This window comes from Schistocerca serialis, chromosome 9, assembly GCF_023864345.2.
Source record: "Schistocerca serialis cubense isolate TAMUIC-IGC-003099 chromosome 9, iqSchSeri2.2, whole genome shotgun sequence".
Taxonomy (NCBI): Eukaryota; Metazoa; Arthropoda; class Insecta; order Orthoptera; family Acrididae; genus Schistocerca; species Schistocerca serialis.
Genome location: NC_064646.1, coordinates 445,063,040 through 445,075,617, shown reverse-complemented (window position 1 = coordinate 445,075,617; position 12,578 = coordinate 445,063,040). Strand labels below are relative to the sequence as shown.

Here is a 12,578-nt window from a genome sequence, read left to right as displayed (position 1 = left end):
GGACGTTTGCGGCTACTTGCACCATATCTCTCGCACACAGGCACCTGTTTACATCGCATCCTCGGTAGTATAGTGGTTAGTATCGCCGCCGGTCACGCGGGAGACCGGGGTTCGATTCCCCGCCGGGGAGATGCGATTTTTATCTCACAAACCTGTTCGAGTGTTGCGCGTATGGGGGTCGTAAGAGCATTAACTTTGCGATCAAGGAGTGTAGTTGGTGCAAAATCTTAAAAAATGCTACATCTTAGGAAGTGGTTCTCGCATTCTTCACACTTCAGAATTACTGGGTTTGCTGTTAACGCTGAATCAAGGCACCCCAGCCGACGCTGTGGGCGTAATAATCGAGCTCGACACAGTCTGCAAAAGAAATAATTTTAGCAGAGCGTGGTTTCGATCCACGGACCTCTGGGTTATGGGCCCAGCACGCTTCCACTGCGCCACTCTGCTGGCTGGGGTTGCGCTGGCTCTTCGCCACGTGACGTGGGACACTTGGAAAGCGTTGTCTGCGTCGCTTTCACACGCCTGTACTTAATTGCGTATCATCTCCCACAGCTCTCAGCTTGACTTGTCTCGACTTTGCTCGACTGACGCTACGCTGACGCTTGCAGGCTGCGATATTTACCACGATTGACTCGACATGCAGCTGCGAGATGCACAGGAGTAACAAAGCACTCCACGATGCGTCGACATACGAAATCCACTGCCCAGCTACGCGTCGGCAACCAACAAAATGCCGACCCTGCCAGGATTCGAACCTGGAATCTTCTGATCCGTAGTCAGACGCGTTATCCGTTGCGCCACAGGGCCAGTGGCAGCATTTCTTTCTACGAGGCAAGTGCAATTGGCGAAGAAACGTGTTCTCCATGGCTGAGCAAGCTCCCAAGGAAGGTACCTCTCGTCCAGCTGCGTGGCCGCAGTGCGCCTGCAGAGCTTAGAGCTTGCCACGCATCTGCTCTCGCTGTTCGACAGGTAGCAGAAGGCAAGGCGCGCGTTTTCCCGCGTTTTCTCGACGACCAGAGCCGGTTGATGTGCATGTAAGCGTAGCATATGAAACAAGAATAGCACGAAGCATTGGTAGTCAGGTGCCAAAGTCGCAGTATGGCATCAGGTGGCGATCGTATGTTTCTGTGGCCACCACTGGTTTGCAGCAAAGTGAATACCGCTAACTGAGAACACTGTGTCGTAGCCCCAGTGGCGCAATTGGTTAGCGCACGGTACTTATAAGGCAGTAGCCGTGAGCGATGCCGGGGTTGTGAGTTCGAGCCTCACCTGGGGCATACTTTTATTTCTTAGCAGCTGTCTCTGACAGCAACAGGAGGCTAGGTTTGAGATGTATCAGCTATTTGAGTAACATAATTGTGCATTCGAGACGCTAGCTGCGTCTTCCTCGGTAGTATAGTGGTTAGTATCCCCGCCTGTCACGCGGGAGACCGGGGTTCGATTCCCCGCCGGGGAGGCACATCCGATTTTTAATTGCTGCTTTTTCACTCTCCGAACTTAGTGTAGGACGTTTGCGGCTACTTACACCATATCTCTCGCACACAGGCACCTGTTTACATCGCATCCTCGGTAGTATAGTGGTTAGTATCGCCGCCGGTCACGCGGGAGACCGGGGTTCGATTCCCCGCTGGGGAGATGCGATTTTTATCTCACAAACCTGTTCGAGTGTTGCGCGTATGGGGGTCGTAAGAGCATTAACTTTGCGATCAAGGAGTGTAGTTGGTGCAAAATCTTAAAAAATGCTACATCTTAGGAAGTGGTTCTCGCATTCTTCACACTTCAGAATTACTGGGTTTGCTGTTAACGCTGAATCAAGGCACCCCAGGCGACGCTGTGGGCGTAATAATCGAGCTCGACACAGTCTGCAAAAGAAATAATTTTAGCAGAGCGTGGTTTCGATCCACGGACCTCTGGGTTATGGGCCCAGCACGCTTCCACTGCGCCACTCTGCTGGCTGGGGTTGCGCTGGCTCTTCGCCACGTGACGTGGGACACTTGGAAAGCGTTGTCTGCGTCGCTTTCACACGCCTGTACTTAATTGCGTATCATCTCCCACAGCTCTCAGCTTGACTTGTCTCGACTTTGCTCGACTGACGCTACGCTGACGCTTCCAGGCTGCGATATTTACCACGATCGACTCGACATGCAGCTGCGAGATGCACAGGAGTAACAAAGCACTCCACGATGCGGCGACATACGAAATCCACTGCCCAGCTACGCGTCGGCAACCAACAAAATGCCGACCCTGCCAGGATTCGAACCTGGAATCTTCTGATCCGTAGTCAGACGCGTTATCCGTTGCGCCACAGGGCCAGTGGCAGCATTTCTTTCTACGAGGCAAGTGCAATTGGCGAAGAAACGTGTTCTCCATGGCTGAGCAAGCTCCCAAGGAAGGTACCTCTCGTCCAGCTGCGTGGCCGCAGTGCGCCTGCAGAGCTTAGAGCTTGCCACGCATCTGCTCTCGCTGTTCGACAGGTAGCAGAAGGCAAGGCGCGCGTTTTCCCGCGTTTTCTCGACGACCAGAGCCGGTTGATGTGCATGTAAGCGTAGCATATGAAACAAGAATAGCACGAAGCATTGGTAGTCAGGTGCCAAAGTCGCAGTATGGCATCAGGTGGCGATCGTATGTTTCTGTGGCCACCACTGGTTTGCAGCAAAGTGAATACCGCTAACTGAGAACACTGTGTCGTAGCCCCAGTGGCGCAGTCGCGCCTGAGACACCGTGCTGATCCGACGTATTAAGTGCTCCGCTCCGACACGTGTTTACAAGTCGTGATTACTACTTAACTTTCTCTTTGACCGTGACGTGTTCTGATTTTGTGTCTATTTATCTCGAGTTTGATTTTCGTTTTTGTGTTATTCTAGCGGTTCAACCGCTAGCTATTGTTTGCAATGTCCAGGTTATTTCCGCGAAAGTGTACACTCCGTTTTGATTTCGACAAGTCTACCCGTTATGTGCAGCCTAGTTCCTTGGAAATACATGATTGGATTGTGGATGTTATTGGGATTACCTCTGATCAAGTGCACACTGCGTATTATGATACCGAGCAATATTGTTTCTTTGTAAAATTGCTGAATCCTGTGTTACTGGAAAAGATTATGACGACACACGGAGGGAGAGCTGTTTTTCGGCACTGGGACGAGTCTGTAAGTACTGTGCTCATTTCAAATGCCGACGTAGAGTATACCAATGTGCGTATCTTTCACATACCCCCTGAAGTAGAAAATTGTTATCTGAAGGAGGTTCTGTCTAAATTCGGGGATATCAAGCAGATTCGAAACGAACGGTGGTCGAACCAGCACAGGTTACAATGTTACAGTGGCGTCCGATCTGTAGAAATGCATATAAAGCAGAATATACCCTCCCATATTACCGTTTGTGACTATAGGGCTCACGTTACTTACAGTGGCCAACCTCCCACATGCCATATCTGTAATGAAAGTGGTCACTTGCGTCAGGACTGCCCCAGGCGAATGTTTGTGCTAAAGAATTCGCTGCAGCAGCGTAAACGGCTTACGTTGGCAGATGTAGTGGCCGATAAACCTATGATAGAGCGTGAGGTCCCTAGTTCTGACGTACCTTCGGAAGAGCTAAAAGAAATTCGCCCTGAAGAGTTTCCGGCTCTGGTTAGGAGAGATAATGGTGCTAAGCCACCGGCGAGAGTCGATGCCACGACTAATAAGAGGCGTCGAACTTGTGAAAGCCGTGACTCTGATGATGACACATTCTGTACGCACGAGACCGCGGACCCGGACGCCCGGGGAACCGCTTCGGACGCAAAAGTTATAACCGGTTCAGCGATTGTGGCCGATTCCTCTACCGCAAATTCAAGCGCCGATACTTCCGTAGATGCCGTTCAGTCACCACAGGCTCATGTCTCAGAACTTCCGCAAAAGCACACTCAGGAAGGCCAGCAAGTAGGTGTGGCGCACGTGTCTGCTGGAAGTACACACATAGAGGCTCGCTGTGATGGTATACAAACAATGTCTCCAAGCGCGGAAGGTACACACCACGTGGCAGCCGCTCCGGCCCTGGCCTCAGAACAACACGAATGTCAACAACTCCGCGACAGTATACAAACACAGCAGCCCGGGACTGTCAGTGACAACAAACAGCTTCGGGCAGCGAGTATTGCCAAACAAGCTGATAGTGACAGTGGTGGCTCAGCTGATCGCTCGCCAGAGGGTTCGGCGCATCCGTTCCCGGCGCAAGATTTGTCAGGAGAGAAGCTTGACATCACCCAAGACCCTCCCACGCCTCCGACTGCAGCGGTGCAACACAGTGTCCGTCACAGGATCCGAGTGCCGCCCAATGTTAATGCTGTCCGGAAAAAGAGTAAAAACAAAGACGCAAGAGAACAACTCAGTGACGTTCCAGACACGAATTCCGCGGCCGCTACTAAGATGGAATGGCATGAAGATGTGGACAATTAAAAGCAGTTGATCCCTCTTTCTCTCAGCCGTCCTGTTATTATGTCACAGGCCTATACGATCACGACCCTCAATATTAATAAAATCAGATCAGAAGTGAAACTGAATGCATTAAAACAATATCTGTATGAGTCAGGCACTGATATAGCACTTTTGCAGGAGGTGTCCATGCCACTTTTTACTCTTCCTGGGTTTGTCGGAATTACGAATTTTTCCCCAGAAACGACCGTGGGGACCGCAATCTTAATTAGAGAAGGGATTCCAGTTACTGAGATTGACAAATTGGAATCGGGTAGAGGGGTGGGGATCACCGTTTACGGCGTCACCATCATCAACTTGTACGCACCTTCTGGCAATACCTATAGAGCAGAACGAGCTACATTTTTTCGGGAACATATACTTTATTTATTTAGGAAAAATCCCCGACACCTTATCATTGGTGGTGATTTTAATTGTGTCTTATCCCGGAAAGATCAGTCCCCAAATTTTAATTATTCGTCTGAATTAAAGAGCCTCGTGACCGGCCTCAAACTTAAAGATGCGTGGGAAATTCGGTACCCGACGTTGGTACGCTTCACTCACATCGTCGCGAATTCCTGTAGCAGAATCGACAGGATTTATGTTTCCGACGTTTTCGAGAATGATTTATTAAAAGTAGAGACGATCCCCTCCAGTTTCTCCGATCACAGCGGTGTCATCGCGTGCCTGAAATTACTTCCACAACCCACACGATGGTATAAAAATCAATGGAACCTGAATGTGTCTTTGTTAACGGATGTTGAGCTGGAGGAGGGGGTGCGTCGAGCTTGGGAGCAGTGCTTGCGCGCTACTAACAAATTTCGTAGCACTATAGAGTGGTGGACTCTGCTGGCAAAGCCGAAACTGCGAAATGTCATCATGTACTTCGGGATTGAAAGGGCGGCGGAGATAAAAAAGACGATGGAATTTTATTACACAATCTTACGGGACCTGTATGATCGTGCAGACGCGACGACCACCAGAATCGACGACATTCGGAAAATAAAGGCAAAATTAATCAGTCTGAAGAGGATGCAACTGGACGGCCTTAAGATAAAATCTAAAGTGACGTCGGTCAGAGATGATGAAGCAGCCGCTCTGTACCACCTCGTCAAACATACAAAGAACAGGAGGCGGACTTTTATTGATGCCCTGAAACTCGAGGATGGAAGAACGATTGACACTCAGCGAGAGATTGTCAAAGCTCTGCACGACTATTTTGTCAACACCTACGCATCAGCGGCTCTACACGACGACTGCTCTGATGGACTGTTTAGCGCCATTTCATCTACCGTAACAAGGGAAGAAAATGACTCCATCTCGTTAGCCTTCAGTAATAAAGATGTTTTGGAGGTTGTCTGCAGTTCGCCACTTAAGAAATCCCCTGGCCCTGATGGCTTACCAGTTGAATTTTACAAGCACTATTGGCACATCATCGGGGACAAAATTACTCAAGTCGTGAACGAAGTCTTGCAAGGAACGTCTGTCCCACTCGTCTTTAAGGAATGTAAAATTGTGCTTCTCCCTAAAAACAGAGGTACTAAAACTATCACCAATTTCCGACCAATATCGTTATTAAACTCTGATTATAAGATCGTGGCTCGCGCAATTAACGTGAGACTCATGCCACTCACTGCTAAAATCATTGGCCACCAGCAGACATGTGCCTTTAGACGAACAATTCTGCAAACGGCTGCTTTTTACCGAGATGTCATTGCTTTAACAAACGCTAGTAATATGAACTGTGGGCTGATCTTTCTCGATTTTTTTAAAGCTTTTGATCTCGTAAATCACGCGTACCTCCTCGAGACTATGCAAAGATTGGGTTTCTCTCGGAACACGATTGACATGATTAAAAACGTGGCCATGGGAATCAAGGCAAAACTTTCTGTCAACTCACAACTGACGCGACCAATACAAATCAACAGAGGGGTTCCACAAGGGAGCCCCTTGTCCATGTTGCTTTTTGTACTCTCCCTTGAACCTCTGTTACAACAGTTGCAGACGAAACTCACTGGGATTACAATTTCTGGGGTAAAAAGTGTAATCGGAGCCTATGCCGACGATGTGGGTGTGGTGATTCGCAATGTCGATGATGTCACCGTATTAGCGGCTGAACTTCGGAAATACTGTCTGGCGTCAGGGGCGCAGTTAAATGAACAAAAAAGCAAATTTCTGAACCTCTGTGGCCTCCAGCATTTGCGTGTTGATTATGCTACACCAGTCAGCGTACACAAGGCTCTGGGGATCATGTTGACGGCGTCCTCTCTAAAGATGATAGCGGCTAACTGGCGGGATGTAGCACGTAAAATAAATGGTGCCCTAATTGATAATTACCATCGTAGCCTCAACCAATTTGATCGTATTCAACTTATCAACGCCTGTATTTTATCAATGGCGTATTACATGGCGCAGCTTCTGCCGCTCCCTGCAGTAATTGCTAGAAATATTATGTCGAAGATAACAAATTTTATTTGGCGCGGGGAAATTTTTCGCGTATCTGCCAAAACTGCAACACTCCACCCCCTCAACGGAGGGATGGGCTTAGTCGACGTCAAGAAAAAGGCAGCAGCTCTCTATGTTACACGGACGGTCTCTATCATTAACAATTACCCATCGGGCATTACGGCGCAATTATTCACTGCCGTCAGGCCGCAGAGTCTTGACCCCCCGCTGAACATTCAGACCATCAGTTACAAGCTCAAACACATCCGAGATTATTACTTTGCACGCAGCTACATCGGTCAAGAACTCTTACATTCTCGACATTTAGCGGCTCCAGCAATATTGGCATACTGGCGACAACACGAAGGACCGAATCCAATTGTTACGAAGTACAGTGGCGTCAACTGGGATATAGTATGGCGTAATGTCAGCTCCAGTGTCCTTACTTCCGCCTCTCGAACTGCATGGTACAAGGCAATTAATGATGTGATTGGCACCAATGAGAGGCTACATAAAATCGGACTCAGTGATACAACTCTCTGCCATAGCTGTCAACTGGTGGATACAGTTCTGCACCGTTATACCTGCGGCGAACGTGCACGAAATTGGGGCTGGCTGAGAGAAAAAATAGCCATTGTTACCAGGACTACAACCGCCAACATCCCTTCAACTATGTTTTCTCGACCCGACGTGCGATTTTATCCACCGGCGAAAAATAACGTAGTTACGTGGTTGCTGGGCAACTATTCCAGCTATGTTTTTAATAAACTTGGTGGTGACGATCCCTTGGAATTCAAGATGTTTATGGAAATCGAATTCGCGAAAACCTGCAGCTATCCCAATCATGGCACCATTTTCGGCAATATGCTTAAAATAATATTTAATAGAATGGGTATAGGGTAAGATCTATGCGTCTAAAGGGGTGGGCCCAGGCCGCGGGACTCCAGTAGTGCCGCGAAGAGGCCCCACTGCTTCTGTCTCGTGTCCTGCCTCCCACACCCGCCCAACTACCACGACTCACAGACTCCACTCCAGTACCCCGGAAACCGAGAACAATTCTTGTGTTAGCAACGGAGCAATTTTTTTCTAATTTTCACCAGAAGCTATGAGAGACCAGCAAACAAGAGTGTTAAAAAAAAAAAAAAAAAAAAAAAAAAAAAAAAAAAAAAAAAAAAGTGGCGCAATTGGTTAGCGCACGGTACTTATAAGGCAGTAGCCGTGAGCAATGCCGGGGTTGTGAGTTCGAGCCTCACCTGGGGCATACTTTTATTTCTTAGCAGCTGTCTCTGACAGCAACAGGAGGCTAGGTTTGAGATGTATCAGCTATTTGAGTAACATAATTGTGCATTCGAGACGCTAGCTGCGTCTTCCTCGGTAGTATAGTGGTTAGTATCCCCGCCTGTCACGCGGGAGACCGGGGTTCGATTCCCCGCCGGGGAGGCACATCCGATTTTTAATTGCTGCTTTTTCACTCTCCGAACTTAGTGTAGGACGTTTGCGGCTACTTGCACCATATCTCTCGCACACAGGCACCTGTTTACATCGCATCCTCGGTAGTATAGTGGTTAGTATCGCCGCCGGTCACGCGGGAGACCGGGGTTCGATTCCCCGCCGGGGAGATGCGATTTTTATCTCACAAACCTGTTCGAGTGTTGCGCGTATGGGGGTCGTAAGAGCATTAACTTTGCGATCAAGGAGTGTAGTTGGTGCAAAATCTTAAAAAATGCTACATCTTAGGAAGTGGTTCTCGCATTCTTCACACTTCAGAATTACTGGGTTTGCTGTTAACGCTGAATCAAGGCACCCCAGCCGACGCTGTGGGCGTAATAATCGAGCTCGACACAGTCTGCAAAAGAAATAATTTTAGCAGAGCGTGGTTTCGATCCACGGACCTCTGGGTTATGGGCCCAGCACGCTTCCACTGCGCCACTCTGCTGGCTGGGGTTGCGCTGGCTCTTCGCCACGTGACGTGGGACACTTGGAAAGCGTTGTCTGCGTCGCTTTCACACGCCTGTACTTAATTGCGTATCATCTCCCACAGCTCTCAGCTTGACTTGTCTCGACTTTGCTCGACTGACGCTTGCAGGCTGCGATATTTACCACGATCGACTCGACATGCAGCTGCGAGATGCACAGGAGTAACAAAGCACTCCACGATGCGTCGACATACGAAATCCACTGCCCAGCTACGCGTCGGCAACCAACAAAATGCCGACCCTGCCAGGATTCGAACCTGGAATCTTCTGATCCGTAGTCAGACGCGTTATCCGTTGCGCCACAGGGCCAGTGGCAGCATTTCTTTCTACGAGGCAAGTGCAATTGGCGAAGAAACGTGTTCTCCATGGCTGAGCAAGCTCCCAAGGAAGGTACCTCTCGTCCAGCTGCGTGGCCGCAGTGCGCCTGCAGAGCTTAGAGCTTGCCACGCATCTGCTCTCGCTGTTCGACAGGTAGCAGAAGGCAAGGCGCGCGTTTTCCCGCGTTTTCTCGACGACCAGAGCCGGTTGATGTGCATGTAAGCGTAGCATATGAAACAAGAATAGCACGAAGCATTGGTAGTCAGGTGCCAAAGTCGCAGTATGGCATCAGGTGGCGATCGTATGTTTCTGTGGCCACCACTGGTTTGCAGCAAAGTGAATACCGCTAACTGAGAACACTGTGTCGTAGCCCCAGTGGCGCAGTCGCGCCTGAGACACCGTGCTGATCGGACGTATTAAGTGCTCCGCTCCGACACGTGTTTACAAGTCGTGATTACTACTTAACTTTCTCTTTGACCGTGACGTGTTCTGATTTTATGTCTATTTATCTCGAGTTTGATTTTCGTTTTTGTGTTATTCTAGCGGTTCAACCGCTAGCTATTGTTTGCAATGTCCAGGTTATTTCCGCGAAAGTGTACACTCCGTTTTGATTTCGACAAGTCTACCCGTTATGTGCAGCCTAGTTCCTTGGAAATACATGATTGGATTGTGGATGTTATTGGGATTACCTCTGATCAAGTGCACACTGCGTATTATGATACCGAGCAATATTGTTTCTTTGTAAAATTGCTGAATCCTGTGTTACTGGAAAAGATTATGACGACACACGGAGGGAGAGCTGTTTTTCGGCACCGGGACGAGTCTGTAAGTACTGTGCTCATTTCAAATGCCGACGTAGAGTATACCAATGTGCGTATCTTTCACATACCCCCTGAAGTAGAAAATTGTTATCTGAAGGAGGTTCTGTCTAAATTCGGGGATATCAAGCAGATTCGAAACGAACGGTGGTCGAACCAGCACAGGTTACAATGTTACAGTGGCGTCCGATCTGTAGAAATGCATATAAAGCAGAATATACCCTCCCATATTACCGTTTGTGACTATAGGGCTCACGTTACTTACAGTGGCCAACCTCCCACATGCCATATCTGTAATGAAAGTGGTCACTTGCGTCAGGACTGCCCCAGGCGAATGTTTGTGCTAAAGAATTCGCTGCAGCAGCGTAAACGGCTTACGTTGGCAGATGTAGTGGCCGATAAACCTATGATAGAGCGTGAGGTCCCTAGTTCTGACGTACCTTCGGAAGAGCTAAAAGAAATTCGCCCTGAAGAGTTTCCGGCTCTGGTTAGGAGAGATAATGGTGCTAAGCCACCGGCGAGAGTCGATGCCACGACTAATAAGAGGCGTCGAACTTGTGAAAGCCGTGACTCTGATGATGACACATTCTGTACGCACGAGACCGCGGACCCGGACGCCCGGGGAACCGCTTCGGACGCAAAAGTTATAACCGGTTCAGCGATTGTGGCCGATTCCTCTACCGCAAATTCAAGCGCCGATACTTCCGTAGATGCCGTTCAGTCACCACAGGCTCATGTCTCAGAACTTCCGCAAAAGCACACTCAGGAAGGCCAGCAAGTAGGTGTGGCGCACGTGTCTGCTGGAAGTACACACATAGAGGCTCGCTGTGATGGTATACAAACAATGTCTCCAAGCGCGGAAGGTACACACCACGTGGCAGCCGCTCCGGCCCTGGCCTCAGAACAACACGAATGTCAACAACTCCGCGACAGTATACAAACACAGCAGCCCGGGACTGTCAGTGACAACAAACAGCTTCGGGCAGCGAGTATTGCCAAACAAGCTGATAGTGACAGTGGTGGCTCAGCTGATCGCTCGCCAGAGGGTTCGGCGCATCCGTTCCCGGCGCAAGATTTGTCAGGAGAGAAGCTTGACATCACCCAAGACCCTCCCACGCCTCCGACTGCAGCGGTGCAACACAGTGTCCGTCACAGGATCCGAGTGCCGCCCAATGTTAATGCTGTCCGGAAAAAGAGTAAAAACAAAGACGCAAGAGAACAACTCAGTGACGTTCCAGACACGAATTCCGCGGCCGCTACTAAGATGGAATGGCATGAAGATGTGGACAATTAAAAGCAGTTGATCCCTCTTTCTCTCAGCCGTCCTGTTATTATGTCACAGGCCTATACGATCACGACCCTCAATATTAATAAAATCAGATCAGAAGTGAAACTGAATGCATTAAAACAATATCTGTATGAGTCAGGCACTGATATAGCACTTTTGCAGGAGGTGTCCATGCCACTTTTTACTCTTCCTGGGTTTGTCGGAATTACGAATTTTTCCCCAGAAACGACCGTGGGGACCGCAATCTTAATTAGAGAAGGGATTCCAGTTACTGAGATTGACAAATTGGAATCGGGTAGAGGGGTGGGGATCACCGTTTACGGCGTCACCATCATCAACTTGTACGCACCTTCTGGCAATACCTATAGAGCAGAACGAGCTACATTTTTTCGGGAACATATACTTTATTTATTTAGGAAAAATCCCCGACACCTTATCATTGGTGGTGATTTTAATTGTGTCTTATCCCGGAAAGATCAGTCCCCAAATTTTAATTATTCGTCTGAATTAAAGAGCCTCGTGACCGGCCTCAAACTTAAAGATGCGTGGGAAGATGCGTGGGAAATTCGGTACCCGACGTTGGTACGCTTCACTCACATCGTCGCGAATTCCTGTAGCAGAATCGACAGGATTTATGTTTCCGACGTTTTCGAGAATGATTTATTAAAAGTAGAGACGATCCCCTCCAGTTTCTCCGATCACAGCGGTGTCATCGCGTGCCTGAAATTACTTCCACAACCCACACGATGGTATAAAAATCAATGGAACCTGAATGTGTCTTTGTTAACGGATGTTGAGCTGGAGGAGGGGGTGCGTCGAGCTTGGGAGCAGTGCTTGCGCGCTACTAACAAATTTCGTAGCACTATAGAGTGGTGGACTCTGCTGGCAAAGCCGAAACTGCGAAATGTCATCATGTACTTCGGGATTGAAAGGGCGGCGGAGATAAAAAAGACGATGGAATTTTATTACACAATCTTACGGGACCTGTATGATCGTGCAGACGCGACGACCACCAGAATCGACGACATTCGGAAAATAAAGGCAAAATTAATCAGTCTGAAGAGGATGCAACTGGACGGCCTTAAGATAAAATCTAAAGTGACGTCGGTCAGAGATGATGAAGCAGCCGCTCTGTACCACCTCGTCAAACATACAAAGAACAGGAGGCGGACTTTTATTGATGCCCTGAAACTCGAGGATGGAAGAACGATTGACACTCAGCGAGAGATTGTCAAAGCTCTGCACGACTATTTTGTCAACACCTACGCATCAGCGGCTCTACACG

General features: G+C 48.8%; 9 non-coding genes across 9 annotated transcripts; 3 read left to right on the top strand and 6 right to left on the bottom strand.

The window, feature by feature from the left end:
* Positions 1–375: 375 nt before the first annotated feature.
* Trnam-cau (transfer RNA methionine (anticodon CAU)) lies at positions 376–447 on the bottom strand. The gene has a single exon. It is a non-coding gene; the product is annotated as a tRNA-Met (tRNA).
* A 287-nt stretch (positions 448–734) lies between these two features.
* Positions 735–807, bottom strand: Trnar-acg (transfer RNA arginine (anticodon ACG)). Its single transcript has one exon. It is a non-coding gene; the product is annotated as a tRNA-Arg (tRNA).
* A 378-nt stretch (positions 808–1,185) lies between these two features.
* Positions 1,186–1,277, top strand: Trnai-uau (transfer RNA isoleucine (anticodon UAU)). The gene is given in 2 exon segments: positions 1,186–1,223; positions 1,242–1,277. It is a non-coding gene; the product is annotated as a tRNA-Ile (tRNA).
* A 107-nt stretch (positions 1,278–1,384) lies between these two features.
* On the top strand, positions 1,385–1,456 carry Trnad-guc (transfer RNA aspartic acid (anticodon GUC)). Its single transcript has one exon. It is a non-coding gene; the product is annotated as a tRNA-Asp (tRNA).
* Positions 1,457–1,880: 424 nt separating this feature from the next.
* Positions 1,881–1,952, bottom strand: Trnam-cau (transfer RNA methionine (anticodon CAU)). Its single transcript has one exon. It is a non-coding gene; the product is annotated as a tRNA-Met (tRNA).
* Positions 1,953–2,239: 287 nt separating this feature from the next.
* On the bottom strand, positions 2,240–2,312 carry Trnar-acg (transfer RNA arginine (anticodon ACG)). The gene has a single exon. It is a non-coding gene; the product is annotated as a tRNA-Arg (tRNA).
* Positions 2,313–8,261: 5,949 nt separating this feature from the next.
* Positions 8,262–8,333, top strand: Trnad-guc (transfer RNA aspartic acid (anticodon GUC)). The gene has a single exon. It is a non-coding gene; the product is annotated as a tRNA-Asp (tRNA).
* A 424-nt stretch (positions 8,334–8,757) lies between these two features.
* On the bottom strand, positions 8,758–8,829 carry Trnam-cau (transfer RNA methionine (anticodon CAU)). Its single transcript has one exon. It is a non-coding gene; the product is annotated as a tRNA-Met (tRNA).
* Positions 8,830–9,105: 276 nt separating this feature from the next.
* Trnar-acg (transfer RNA arginine (anticodon ACG)) lies at positions 9,106–9,178 on the bottom strand. Its single transcript has one exon. It is a non-coding gene; the product is annotated as a tRNA-Arg (tRNA).
* Between the last annotated feature and the right edge of the window lie 3,400 nt (positions 9,179–12,578).